Source organism: Acipenser ruthenus, chromosome 4, assembly GCF_902713425.1.
Source record: "Acipenser ruthenus chromosome 4, fAciRut3.2 maternal haplotype, whole genome shotgun sequence".
Classification (NCBI taxonomy): Eukaryota; Metazoa; Chordata; class Actinopteri; order Acipenseriformes; family Acipenseridae; genus Acipenser; species Acipenser ruthenus.
The window spans coordinates 47,897,418-47,911,619 of record NC_081192.1 but is presented as its reverse complement, the minus strand read 5'-3'; the positions used below and the strand labels follow the sequence as shown (position 1 = coordinate 47,911,619).

At 39.8% G+C, this 14,202-nt stretch overlaps 1 long non-coding RNA gene across 1 annotated transcript; it reads left to right on the top strand.

The window, feature by feature from the left end:
* The first annotated feature begins 10,508 nt into the window (after positions 1–10,508).
* Positions 10,509–12,222, top strand: LOC131736890 (uncharacterized). The gene is made up of 3 exons (XR_009328472.1): positions 10,509–10,588; positions 11,210–11,272; positions 12,015–12,222. It is a non-coding gene; the product is annotated as an uncharacterized LOC131736890 (long non-coding RNA).
* The last annotated feature ends 1,980 nt before the right edge of the window (positions 12,223–14,202 follow it).

The following is a 14,202-nucleotide window of genomic DNA, read 5'->3' as shown; positions in this document are numbered from 1 at the left end:
TTGATATTTTGAATATTATTTACAAATTCAGGGGTTGTGCTCTTCAGCCCGAATGCTGAGGAGCTCAGCCCCTGGATGTTCCACATTGTTATTGTTAATGATTTCATCAATTCCAACTACTATTCTTCCTGAAACCATTCAATTACTTGGAATGAAATAAAAAAAGTTTTGAAAAAAAAAACTTACTATTTACTATTATTATATATTTTCGAGTGTATATATACACACTTTTGCAGTTACCATACATGTTTTATTTTTTTTTGTTTGTATCTCCCCCAGCTCTGTGCTGGCAGTCCCTGCTGGCCGGCTGAGAGCCGCGGCGTAGCTGTGCTGGGCCTGCTGGTGGACCTGCTGCTGGGCTGGCTGTGCGGAGTGGTGTGCCGGGCCGGTCCTGGGTCTGTTGGGCTGCGCTGGCTATGAGGGGTGGTGTGCCGGGCCGGTCTTGGGTCTGCTGGGCTGGGCTGGCTGTGTGGGGTGGTGGGCCGGGCCGGTCCTGGTTCTGCTGGGCTGAGTGGGTGTTGCTGGTGTTGTCCCTGTGGTGGTCTCAGGTTCCTGGGGGTCCACCTCGCTGGCTCTGGGCTGCGCTGCACTCCGTAGCTGGGAGCTCTTCTGCTGCTCTGTGGGGTGCTGGTAGGCTCCCAGCCCAGGACGACGTCCTTTAAGTTCTTTGTGAAGATCGGTACACCCTGCCTGTAGAGGTGTACATGATCATAGAGGTGTTGGGGCCCGAGGGTGGGGTGGTGGGCCAGGTGAACATTTGGAAGCAGAGTGCACCCACGGGATATCACTGCATTAATTTTCCCTATAAATTTTGGTTGGAAATCCCTTCTTTGTAACAAGGTTGAAATTATAATTTTTGTGTTAGGGAACTCCTGTGTGGCCCTTTCAGCCACTTTAATTACTGATATGGCCACGTTGTCCTGCTGGGCCCGCAGGTCATTGGTTCCCGTATGTATTATTATGAGGCTGGTCGTCCTCGTCGTCGGTCACCATATCTTTGATACCTTCCGTCCAAGGAAGAGGCGATGCTCACTAATGAATTTCCCATTGGAGTCTATCAGCAGAGTGTGTGTGGCGCTGTTTCTCTGCAGGGCTTTGCTGCTGTCTGGTTGACGGTACTCCCCATGGAGTTGCTTCTGCTGGGGGCAGTGTGTCTCCCCTCTCCCTGCTGCATCTCTTCTCTCACTCCCGCCAGCTCCCTCTTTAGAGTCTCTCTGTCCTATTGCAGCTCCTTCACCTCTGCTCTCAGCTCTCTGAACATGGCTTTGCACTAATTTTTCACCTGGGTGAGCTGGTCTCTGAGTTGCTGTGCGGGGGGGTCGTTGTCTGAGATCCTGGTCAGCACCAGCTCCCGGAGCTCCACCAGCTCCACCTCCAGCAAGGCCAGGCTCTCCCTGAGCTGCAAGACTGTGCTGTGGAGCTCCGGGGGTGGGGCGGGGCATGGGGGGTTACTGTCAGTGTCTGCAGGGGATGTGCTCTCAATGCTGTCAGTGTTGTCAGGTGCAGGGAGGCTCATCTCAGTAGCTTGCTGTTCATCCTGACTCTTTTCTTTGTTCTCTGGTTTTAATTTTTCAGTTTCTGCCATATTTTTTAGGGTTATGAAAATCTCTTCAAAACCCACCAGACTGGCTTCACTGCCCTGCACCACGATAGTGCCGTTCTGGTATAGATTAATAGTGAGCACTGTGGTTTCATGGTTTGTTATCTTTTATTAGTACCTGCCTCCCTTTACTGATTCCCCTCTTTATTATACATCTGTAGTTTCTGCAGATTGCTGAATGCCAGACACTGGTGTTCTCAGTGTGGAACAGCAGGTTGGTAATCACAGTCCTGTCTTTAGACTGCCTGTAGTCTGCAATGAGAGTCTCTGGGCTCTCCCTCAGTATTCTTTGCTTGTGCAGTTTCCTGGCCTGTACACTTTTCACCTCTAGAGGGTATGTGATGATTGTAGAGCAGTGGGTGCGGGTGAGGGGCTGCTCTGCTGCTCTGCAGTTGCTCAATGTATCCATTTCTCACACAGACCAACTGCCACTTATACTCTTAGACTGAATTTGAATTTTTACAGTATTTACAATACAGTATTTCTTAATTTCTATAATAATTAAACATTTTAATTTGAGTAGCTTACCTTGTTCTTATTTTCTATAGCTGACAGACTACTCTATCTTTCAGGCTTTCTTTTTATTTTCTTTCCTTTCTTTATTTTCCTTCTTTCTTTTTTCCTTCCTTATTTTTCTTTCTTTCTTTTTTTCTTTCTTTCTTTCTTTCCTTCCTCCTCTAGTTTTGTTCCTCTCTGGTCCTTTTTAGCTATTTCTCTTTAAAGTTTAAATGAACCTTACCTTTTCTTTTTCAGCTACAGATGTTCTTCTTGCTTTTAATGATATTATTTTATTTTAATTCTCCATTATTTATTTCATTCTAATGTAATATAACTGGTTGATTTAGGAGCTCAAGTTAAGCATGACTGTTAAGCATCTCTCTCTCTCTCTCTCTCTCTCTCTCCACATATACTTTAATATGAAAATGCGTGGGTAGAAAGACCCAAATGCGCACTTTAAAATGTAATCAGTCTAAAAAATTGGAAAAACGTTGTATTTCAAATTCTTTAGCACAGAGACCTGTACTTAAAATATATTTATTAAATGTTTATTGTAACAGCTTGGTTTAAATAATGAATGAATGTGTGTAGATGCAGATACAAATGAAGAAATAATAATACTATACATAGTTACATTTTAGAAAAGAAAAATGTCATGTATATTATCTGCTATTGTCAAAACTATGGGTCAAACGGGATCCTCTGCTATTTTCTGCTATTCCAGAAGTTAGTAGCACCAACTGAAAGTGGAATTGTTGCTCGCTTCACACAGTCCAAAATGTCCATGAGCAATACTCAGAATGCAATGTTCCTAAGGTAAGTTGATAAACTTTACAGGGCTTTAGCCAGCCATGAAAAGTGACTGAGGCACTTGCTTGCCCGTGCTCCCAACCCCCACCAACACAAAAGTGTTTCTAACTGAACAAAAAAGATATGAGGACATTATTATATGTTGTTTATTTAAATTCAAAAAAAAAAAATTCTGAATAAGATACTACCTAGAATTTTGAGTAACTGAGGTCCTAAATTTGAAGGACCTGTGAAGTTTTGTACAGTGCAAATAAATACTTGCACTGGCATAAAATCTCCTTTAATGTTGTTGAGATTTTTTGGACTCCTTAAAATGTGTGTCAATATTTTTTTTCTTTAAGCCAGTCTTTAAGTACATTAACAGGCCATGCTGTCTTTTTTTCATATTAGTTTTCTTCTATTTCATTTAGCTGTTCCTCATCTTCTGTTATGTGTCTACTCTTGACAGTTGCTGGTGCACTTATTATTATTTATTTTTTTCAGGTGGACTGCTGTCTTCACTCAGCAACTTGTTGTTGTACCAGTTATCTGTTTTCATCCCCAAATATATTAAAGGAAATAGGTGGAATTCCACTCTTTGTTGGCAGTGGTTTTGTAACTAATAACAAATAAAATGGCAGTTTGTCATGGGGTTTAGAATGTGTGGTGCGTAGTGATTTATTCAGTGTGAAGTGGCTCATTAGTATGCGAGCCATGGTATATGCTATATATACACACGGTCATGTGATGCTAACAAATTAGAGGTTATAATCATGAATATACATTTGACTTCTACCTCAACTCAACTACCAGTGTCAATCACACACTGTCTGAAATAAACCTTCAAGTATCCCACTTACTTCAAATGTAAAACCGGGATGAAATGCATTTCTATTTGTGGCAAAACAACGTGTAAAAGGGCCTAAATAAATAATTATGAGTATGATTTTAACCGAGGCACAGACCCAAATGGTCAAGTATGTTATTTTTGTACTGTAGTTGCTTTATGGTGTAATAGATCATAAAGGAATATGTTAGTTCATGTAATTCATATATGCCTTGATCGTGAAAGCATATACCTTTAATTTGATACCTTAATAGTAATTATAGACAAAGACAAGTATTGGTTACCTAATACATTTGGAGTGGGAGCATATACCATAGAAAGCAACTAAGCTGTAAACACATCTTAAACACATTTTAATTAATGCAAACATGATTTTCTTGCAAAAGACACATTACTGTTTCCAAAAAAGTTTTGTATTGTTCTACTGAGGCCTACACTTGAATAAAAAGTGAAAGCAGTAAATGTTTCTGTTAAATTCTGGCTTTTTTACTGTAATTGCATCGTAGAACACAGAGAATGTTGCATAATCATGCATAACTGGTAAGTACACATACAAATATTTAATTTGATACCATAATTGTATTTTCATAAAATAAAGATATTTCGTATTTTATAAACTATGGACACGGACAAATTTTTGGTAGTTACCATTTAAATCGGCTTGTAAACACAACTAAAACACACTTACATTTTATTCAACCATTTCTGAAACATGAGCCTTAAGTTCAGCCTAGAAATGTTCTACCATGGGTAGGCGCCACTTCTAAACAGGTCTATGCCACTGCACTAAGGTTTACACCTTATTGAGCATGCTCGTTTCCACAGGAAACGCTAACTTTAAACATGTCTGATAATAGAAATTATAATTATTTTCGCGTAACAAATACTGCTACAGCTGTGCAAAGCATACTATTTCTAAGCTGTTTCTTTTGTTTCATCAGTGTTGCTAATAAAGCTTTACAATTATGAAGGGTTCTGGGTCAGTCATCAAGTACAACCAAGTTTAAAAACATGGCAGCGATGTTGTTTGGAAGGATTCCAAATTGTTCATTAAATGTAAATTCAACGTCAGGATTAAGAATTATATTTCTTCTTCCCCAAAAAAATGAAAACTAAAGGTTTCTAACAATTTAAACGTGTTATAGTGGGGTCATAGGCTATGCTAATATAAAGTTCAAAGTCAAATCAGTGTTGTCCTTGCTGCCCATGGTCTCCCTGCACACTACTGTTTTGTGCCAAGTTTTTAAATCATTTTTAAAATTATTATTTTTAAATTAACCCCAGTGTATTTTATAAAGTACTTTCCATGTGTCCTTTATACACTCACAAACTAGGTCTAGGAGGTCATACAAAGAATGGGGGAAACCTTCAGGTCAAGGTAGAACTGTGGACAAACTTTTCTGTATAGTTAGTTGTTAGGTACGAATTTGGCTTATTTTGTCTGCGTAAGGAAATGCCTGCCGATGATTCTACCAGTTCAAATTGATTTTGCTATGGCCTAACACAGATATGTACTACTGTATCCCACATTTTGACAAGCAAAAGCTTTTTTACATGCGTTTTCAATTATTATTGAAAACGAAGTTTCTTCCTTTCATATGCCTCAGCCACAGCATCCTCCCATAGCACAGGTGGGAAAATAAACCGTTGTCCAACATCTGCCAGCATTTTCCAGTCTCTAGCAGCTTTTAGTTGTCCTAGACAGGTTTTGGTTTTAATACCTTTTCTTGGAGGTTGCTCCCCTGGATGGAGGAATGTTGTTCTTCATGTGTCATACATTGCTGGCATTGGTGGTAACCTGTTGGTCATGCTTGTCTTCCGATGCTAAGGCCAAACAAGTGCTCAATCTCCTGCTGCCGTCTAGACTTTACAGGAATAGTTTGTACTTTCTCCTTTCTTTTTTCAACTCCAAACATCTCGCTTCCATATGTGTAGATGATGTCCCCAAATTTATCCAGCTTCTTTTCGACTGTTCCACCTAACCTTTCCAACGCAAAACAGAGATCCATGTTTACTGTGTCCCATGCTGTTTTCACAGAAGTTCTTGGCCATTTAAATCCAGGCATTTCTATCTTACGCTGGTTCATCTGATGGGTTCACAAGGATCATTAGGTTCATCACTAGTTGTGTTTATGCAAGTCCTCCTCTCATCTATGACAGGGGTGCTGATATCCTGCATACTGTGGTTTGCTTCCTGTCACTGGATTTCATTCGACTGACTTGACTGACTTTGTAAAAAGTACTGATCAATGTGAGGCCCTTGTCCCTTCTCCCTCAAGCATTTCATTCTCCCTTGATGAATCTTCAAACCCCTAACCGTTGTCACTTTGCTTCAGTCACAGACACAAACCTGGAGCTCCATGTCTTTGCTAACTGCAAATCTTGAGCTAGTCCTTTGCAAAGTGCAAGTATTAACTTGTATTTCTCCTTACTGTTTTAGTGTTAGAAATAAAAAGAATGACTTTTTCAACACAAATTGTGAGTTGAAATACTTTAAGTGTGCAACACATCATTTGCTGGAGGAAAAAGAAAGGTTCATTAAGTCAATTAAGGGTCTTTATGCACAGGTCTATTAGGCGAACATTAGTCTAGTGCCCCCCCCCCCCCCCCCCACTAGTTTTTATTATCAGTGAGGGCACCTCTGGATTATATAATGACATAATGTCATATAAATCATCTGGAGGGGCAAACCAAGGTTGGGGGGGTGGAGGGGGGGGGGGTTGGATAGGGAAAATGCCCCCCCCCCCCCCGCCCTATGGCAAATGACGACCTAGTCCATTTGTCAGCTTCCTGACAAATGTCCTTAGTTCTGTAATTATTTGCATTGTGTATGTCTGTTTTCATTTGTTAGGAGGGGGTGTGTGTGGTATTTTATTTTTCATATCCAGAGTATTGATCCCATATCCCAATTTAGACTGATGCGTACATCCCAGTATACTATATTGTTCTGTTTCCATTAGATTATAAACTAGATTATTATGTGTTTCTCATATGGATTGTGCTGTGTACCCTGGAAATTCAATTTCAGTTTTTGAATTATTTTTGTTTTATCAGGTGTGATAAATAATGCTGCTGGCAATTTAATCTCCCCATCCGAAGGACTCTCCCCAAATGCCTGGAGAACCAGCTCAGATATTGTTCTTAATGGCACTGCTTACGGCACTTGGGATAGGAAAGCAGTTGATTAAAGCTAAAAAAGATAAACTGGAGGGAGTGCAATTTGATCATTGGCATGAAAGCAAATATCCTGTGAAAAATATGATGTTTTATTATATCTAAATCAATATTCAATCTGATAGGATTGTGAGCTATAGCTCTATCTTAAATTCTATAAGAATGAAAGCAGTATATAATTCTAAACATTTTTAGTGGGAAAGTCAAGGATTCTAATGTGTTTTGTGTGTGTGTGCGTGTGTGCGTGTGTGTGTGTGTGTGTGTGTGTGTGTGTGTGCAGATCCTTTATCACTAGCTCTGTATTTTGTTTTGCACTAGAATAATACTCTAGCTGGATTACATTATAAACCAGTATGATGCAGTAGGGACCTGAAGTTATCTTTTTTTTAACATTTAGTTGTATACGAGTTCATGACATGTAAATCCAAATTTGTTGCAAAAATGTTGCTGTTGGTTTAGAGGTATTGTCTATTATCTATTAACAAGGATTACATTCATGGGGTTATTTATATTAAATACCGCCCCTAACATCTTCTCTCAGCCTGCTTTTTATATACTTTTGGGGTCTGCTCAAGGTTTCCCTGCTATCAACATTTTTTCTTTTCTTTTCTTTTCTTTTCCTTTCTTTCTCCGGCCGTTCTCGGTCTTGGAGCAGAGCTTCCGCTAGCTCGTTGTTGTCCTATAGGGGCCGATCTGAGGGAACAACAGAGCGTTATTTTATAGGCCCAGCAACCCCCCAAGGCCTGCCTCCCAACCACTCAAAGAGAGGGAGAGACCACACACCCTCTCCCAACCTCTCTGTGTCATTGCCATGACTGACAGGCAGATCTTAGGGGGCTGCTGCCCTCTTCCAGCAGAACCATGCATGTGCCAGACAGTCAGTACAGACCTCTCCCTGTTACATGCACATTAAAACATTTCTGCCTATTCAAAAATGACAATTCACCAAAAGGTGGCTTAAAGAAAGAAAGAAAGAAAGAAAGAGGCTGTGTATTGCTCGCAATGGCATGGCCTTGCTGATTTCAGAATGGTATTAACAGTGATAGAAATTCTTAACTTTTTGCTCTCTCCTGGGACCATTAGAATAGTGATTATAATCTGCATCATCTTTGTATGAAAATACATTTTTATGCAAGTCATTTATGTCAGTTTCTATTAAAAAAAAGTCTGAAGGCACCATGACATTGACAACCTCTTACACTGGAACGAGGAATACTAATTTCCAGTTTCCAGTAATCAGTATTATAAAGGTGTATCATCACTTTGTGATGATTTTTGTATGATGTGTTAACTTTTTGAAGGTTTGATTTATTATTCACACAAGAACATTTTGAGTTCTGGGTCAGAGTGGGTAGAAATGGCAAAATGGATCCATGCTCCACCCCCAGGTGTTTTGCATTCCTTCAACACATTTTGGAGGTACCATTGCACTTAAGAGATAGCTTGTTTATTAAAATAATGTGCATGTTTTAGACATTTATCTTCATACCAACACATGGAGTATAAAAGCAGTCTGAATGGGGTGTGGGCAACTCATGCTCAACCCAATGCATTCACCTCCCCCAGTGCTTGTTGGATGGTAGTGTGTATTATTATTATTATTATTATTATTATTTATTTATTCCTTATCCAGGGCGACTTACAATTGTTACAAGATACCACATTATACATTATTTCACTTTACATACAATTACCCATTTATAGAGTTGGGTGTTTACTGGAGCAATCTAGGTAAAGTACCTTGCTCAAGGGTACAACAGCAGTGTCTCCCACTGGGGATTGAACCCACAACCCTCCGGTCAAGAGTCCAGAGCCCTAACCACTACTCCACACTGCTGTCCACACTTTTTGAAATACAGCAATACAACATCAATAATACAACTGTTTAGCTTTCATGGTTTAAATTTATAAAATGCAACGACAATTCAGTGATCAGAAATAACAGGCCTATATTTATTTATTGCATTGGGCCTGCTTTGAAAGATTTTGATGACCTTTCAAACAGCTTTAAAAGGTTGGAGCCTGTCAACATCAAACAATATGTGGCAGGACTCCAAACCTGTTCTAAAAGGTGTATAATACTGTGGAAGGGTGGTGGGTAATTCACTGACACACAGGACACAGAGAAGTAATTTGGGAACACCGCCCAGGTGCCCAGTTTTATTATAGGAACGTAATTTCCTTTCAGCCCGCAGAGGGCGCTGTTGTCTGTGGTCTGCCGTACCAACTATGGTATCGACAGAGCCACAACTATACCGGGGCGGTACAGGATACAGGTGGATAAACCAAACAATAATCAAAAGGCGAAAGGAATGGGATAAATGAAACACAGTAAACAAAACTACAAATAAAAGGTGCTGCGCTCGGCAGCTTAACCCCAACCGTCGCTACCCGCACGGCTCGGGTCTCCGTCCTACACTAGCGGCTCCCTCAGCCTGCTATACTCAGAAGTTTTCGGGGCTGCCCAAGGTTTCCCCCGCTACCGCTACTTCTTTCTTTTTTGTCTTTTTCTTGGCTGGTTGTTGGGATTTCCGTCCCCGCAGCCTTTACTCCAGCGCGTCCGCACGCCTTTTACGTCTCAGAGGGCAGACCTGAGGGAACAGCAGAATGTTAACTTATAGGGCCAGCAATTCCCCCAAGACCCGCCTCTCAGCCACTCAGAGAGAAGGAAAGCCCGCACACCCACTCTCCCACCTCTCTGTGTCACTGCCATGACTGACAGGCGGACATTGACGAGCTGCTGCCCTCTCCCTGCAGCACTATGAACACATCAGAAGAGTCCGCCTGTGTTGATTAAAGTATGGCCAATACTTTTTATTCTGTGTTTTACTAATTGTGTTGTAAATAAATGAATTGCTCTTTTGAGCACCACCTGACTGAGTCTCTGGGCTTTCATTTATTTGTGAGGAGCTTCAGTGGGGAACATTGGGGTGAAGGAATTATATTGTGGAACCTGGTTAAGGGAGATGCTAACCCTCCAGTTAAGTTAGCTGGCGTAGTCACCAATTGAAGCAAACCGGTACCGCACCTCACATTGCATGTATAGATGTTATCCTTCGGGTACCCTCTGCTGCAGCAAACCACAACTCAAATCCTGCTATTTATTTGAACAATGTCACACGACTCTCCCAATGTATGCTAGAGATCTTGCTAAGAAGATGCAACAAATATTTAAATTAGTATATTGTGGCTCTTTTCATTAACATATTTTCTCTTAGTACATATGACAAAATGTATACATTGTGAATTGTCGCAGCAAAAACGCAAATTGTGGTATGTTTGTGCTGCGACTGTCCCATCTTAATACATCTACCCCCATATATTCTGTGTCATCAAATAAGAAGAAAAACAGAAACCAGATGATGTGAGCAAGTTTATTTTAATCCAATACGGGCCTGTGACAGGGGACTGCCCGTCTTTATGAACGTGGTTGGGACTGGCAGGGAGGGGGTTAAAATTCCTCCCTTGCCAGGAAAACATGTGAGAATGTGGCTGGAGCCCTAATTGAATAATCAGCAATTATTGATTAATTGGGCTCTAGCCACAGGGGATAAAGCCAGGGGAGAGGCCCTGGCTAAAGAGAGTGTTCTAGAAGGAGAAGAAGAAAGAGTGTTTTTGTGTGTGCTGGGTTTTTGTTTTTGAAACCAGTGAAGGCAATGCCCAGCCTGGAACCTTTATTTGTAAGTTTTGCTTTGTGTGTGTATTTTCTGTTTGAAACCTTTTTGTTTGGCTCTTGTGCCGGTTTATTTTGTATTTTTGTTTATTAAAAACCTTTATTTTGAACTTTCACTGTCTGAGCCTCAAACCTCTGTCATCTTGTCACAGGGCCATATTAATTATTACTCTGTTTCTTCTTTGTCTTTCATATCTAAAATCAAGTAAATCTACTTCACAAAATTAGTATTGCTTATTCATACAACCAAAGACAAAATTATTTGTGTAAGAAACAATTACCGATATTCTATATTCTGCCAGTATTTTAAGTCAACTTCATGCCACATTTACTGTCATTAGCTAAGGTTTTGAACTTCAATTGTGGGCTTAGTTTACCTTGTATGCCATATTTGGATAGGGGAAACAGGCAAGACTAGATTTGCAGTAGTATTGAAAAAAATGGTTATATTATCAGTAGTTTAACACCTTATAGAGTGTGATCAATTTAGCCTGACAATAATATCTTTAATATCTTTATTTTTATATAGTGCACCACCATCACAAAGCACTTTACAGAGGTAGACTGTGAACTGTGCATTATAGGCAGTCACTTACAATAGGACATTGATTTAACATCTCATCTGCAGGATGGAGCACAAGGAGGTTAAGTGACTTGCTCAGGATCACACAGTGAGTCAGTAGTGGCAGAGGTAAGATTTGAACCATTGACCATCAGTGGCAGAGGTGGGATTGGGTTCTTTAAAGTTAAGAGTCTGTCCTTTTCATCCTTGGTTCTGAAAAAGTAGGTAGTATTTCATGTTTTGCTTCTTTGTAGATGTGATGATATTTACTTTAAATTTAAAGAGGAAAAAAATATCAGAGCACAAAACACGCTTTCAACTTTTCTCATATCTACCACATCTGATCAAATTGTTCTTTAAAGGAAATCAGAGTGACAGAAGATTTCTGCTGCACAAAGGTAGAAAAAGGCTGCATTTAGGCTTTTTGGCGCTGTAAGATAAATTGGTCCCTAAAAATTGAGATTTTGCCTGTGCCTCAAAAAAGTAACTAGGATAAAGATATGATGATGTTGCTATAAATCTAAAACATGCTGAGTTAGAGAAAGTTGATAGTACATTGTATCACACCCAGCTCTCCAGATAAGGTTTTGATAACTGCTTTACTGACTCGACTCGACAGTGGGCAAAAACTAGAAGTCAGCCATCTTGGGGAAAGTGCGTAACTGCAAGTACTCTAAACAACTCCATTGCAATCTGATACGGGTCGGGCAGCGATTGGATAAGCCATGTTAACGAGCTGATTGCAGGGAGGAGTTTGGTGGTACAAATGGGATGCCGTTGCGTGAGTAAGGCTCCCTTGCGCTGAATACTTAACTTACGACCGGAGTCATGTCTGTTTTGTTTGGTATGTGTTGTCTTTTTGTATCTTGAGAGGAGTAAGGAGCCAGGGGCTGAAGCCACGGAGCCAGCCCAACCAGCTGAGCACAGCACTCCCCTCACAGCACCAGCACTCACCACAACCGCGCTGTCTGAAGAGCACAATTTCGTTTGCGGGACTGTGGATTGGGGATTCATTGTTATTGTTTTGTTTTTGGCCTGCAGGCCAGCCATGTTCCCCCGATGCCATCGCTGGTAGAGGGGCGGCTCTTCTGTTTATTTAATGAAAACACTGACATTTTTGGGAGACACATTCTGTCTGGACACCACTCACACTTTTTACACCCTGGAAATAGAGCCACTAATCCTCTTCGGTCCTCCTCCACCCTTAGGGGGAGCGAGGATCCTGTACAAAAGAAAGCAAAAAACTAAAACAAAAGCAGGTATCAGAATTTTACACAGAACTGGTCCCCAACAATTGTAATCCTTCTTCTGATATCATTGCTGTTTCCTCAGATATCTTTTATTTTCTAATTATTTCCACAGTACGGTACTCAAGATTTTAGAAATAATGCTTTTAATTGATTGCAGCAGTGATACGTTTCTGATTCCATGAATGCGCCACTCGGGATCCCCCAAAATTCCACTCAAGTGATTCTTTATCCACTTCTGAATGGTCCCCTTGTTCAGTGTCCACGTTGTTTACTCCTGCAATCCCCCTCCAAAATAAAAAACATGGCCAACTTCCTGCGCAACTCGACTCCTCTGTGTAGTTTTGTTTCCAATTTTATATCAGTCTGTCAATTGATGCAGAGTGGCACACACCTGTGGCAATTTAAGTCTGGATCCTAGGAAAGGTACGTGACTGATTGTGCTCAATTATTAATTAGTGAAACAAACAAAAGAATAAACAATATGCACACATATTCAAAACAATACATTAATGAAAAAATCACACCGCAAAATTCAAACACTAACTTAAATGATAATAACAATTTACTCAAAAGAACACACATCTGCACACAATTATAAATTATATATCCCACCCCACTAAATTCTCTGAATTAATCACTTGTGACATACATTCAAAGTTAAAAATAACAAAATGAAAAATAAACTGTAACATTGGTACTGAAGCTTTAGACAGTGAGCTATTTTTTTAAAGCGATTATGGCAGTCTTCAAATACATTACCTAGATGTTTAAGACTATTTGTTGTATGAGCAATAGGTGTTTTTCTCCTTTAAAAATAATTGAAGTTCATTAAAGACTGGAGTAAACTTTGAAAACATGTCTAAATCTTTATTTACTTTGGGAAAAAGTTTGAAAACGAAATGTTTTTGTTTTTGTATTTTTGTTGCAGATCACTGTTACAGAATGGGGGAGGTATGGTATGAGGTTTAACATGATTCAGCCTGGACCAATCAGAAACAAGGTACTTTTAAGAGCTCCTGTGCACACCTTTAAACTGATCATGCATTTTGTAATTGTATGCCAACGTTACTGTATACTATTGTTAGTATGTACAGCTATGGCCAAAAGTTTTGCATCACCCCACAGAATTAACAAATTGTTCTTCATAAAGTTGAATGAAACCTGCTGAATAATGTTACGTTAACATATTGAATTACATACCGCTTTGTAGTTTTCCATATATTTAACAGGCCTGCTTAATGGCCTAACCTAGGGTGGTATACAACTTACTTGATCCCCATTATTTCAGTATCAGCAATCATGTTTTGGGGACTCCAAGCAAGCATAAACAAGTCATAAATTGGGTTGTATTTCACTTCATTCCACATGCTGCATTCACAATTTATGATTTTGTGTTTCATGCACAGCACCATCATGTTTATTCTACTTCAAGATCAGTACATGAGCCCTTAAGCTCAAAGCGTTAGTTAATCTACTGTATAGCTTTACCCATTGAAACAGGAGGAACTGCCTCTGCTCTACTAAGTTTGTGACATGATATTAAATTAGCTTTGAAAAACAAACAGGCATGGGATCAAATCTATTCAGTACTGATATATAATGTTATAAAAGTTTGAAATACTAAACAGTTGTTTAAGATGTTTGCCTTGTCTATTACATAATGAAAATGTGCCATATCTTTGTACCATGAATTTTCTAATAAAATGTTGTTTTTAAAATCACAAGAGTTGTCCTGACTGACATAGCTATTTCTTGTTGTACTAAAGTTCATGTTTCAGAGAATAAGCATCATAAGTTCGGCAGCTTTAG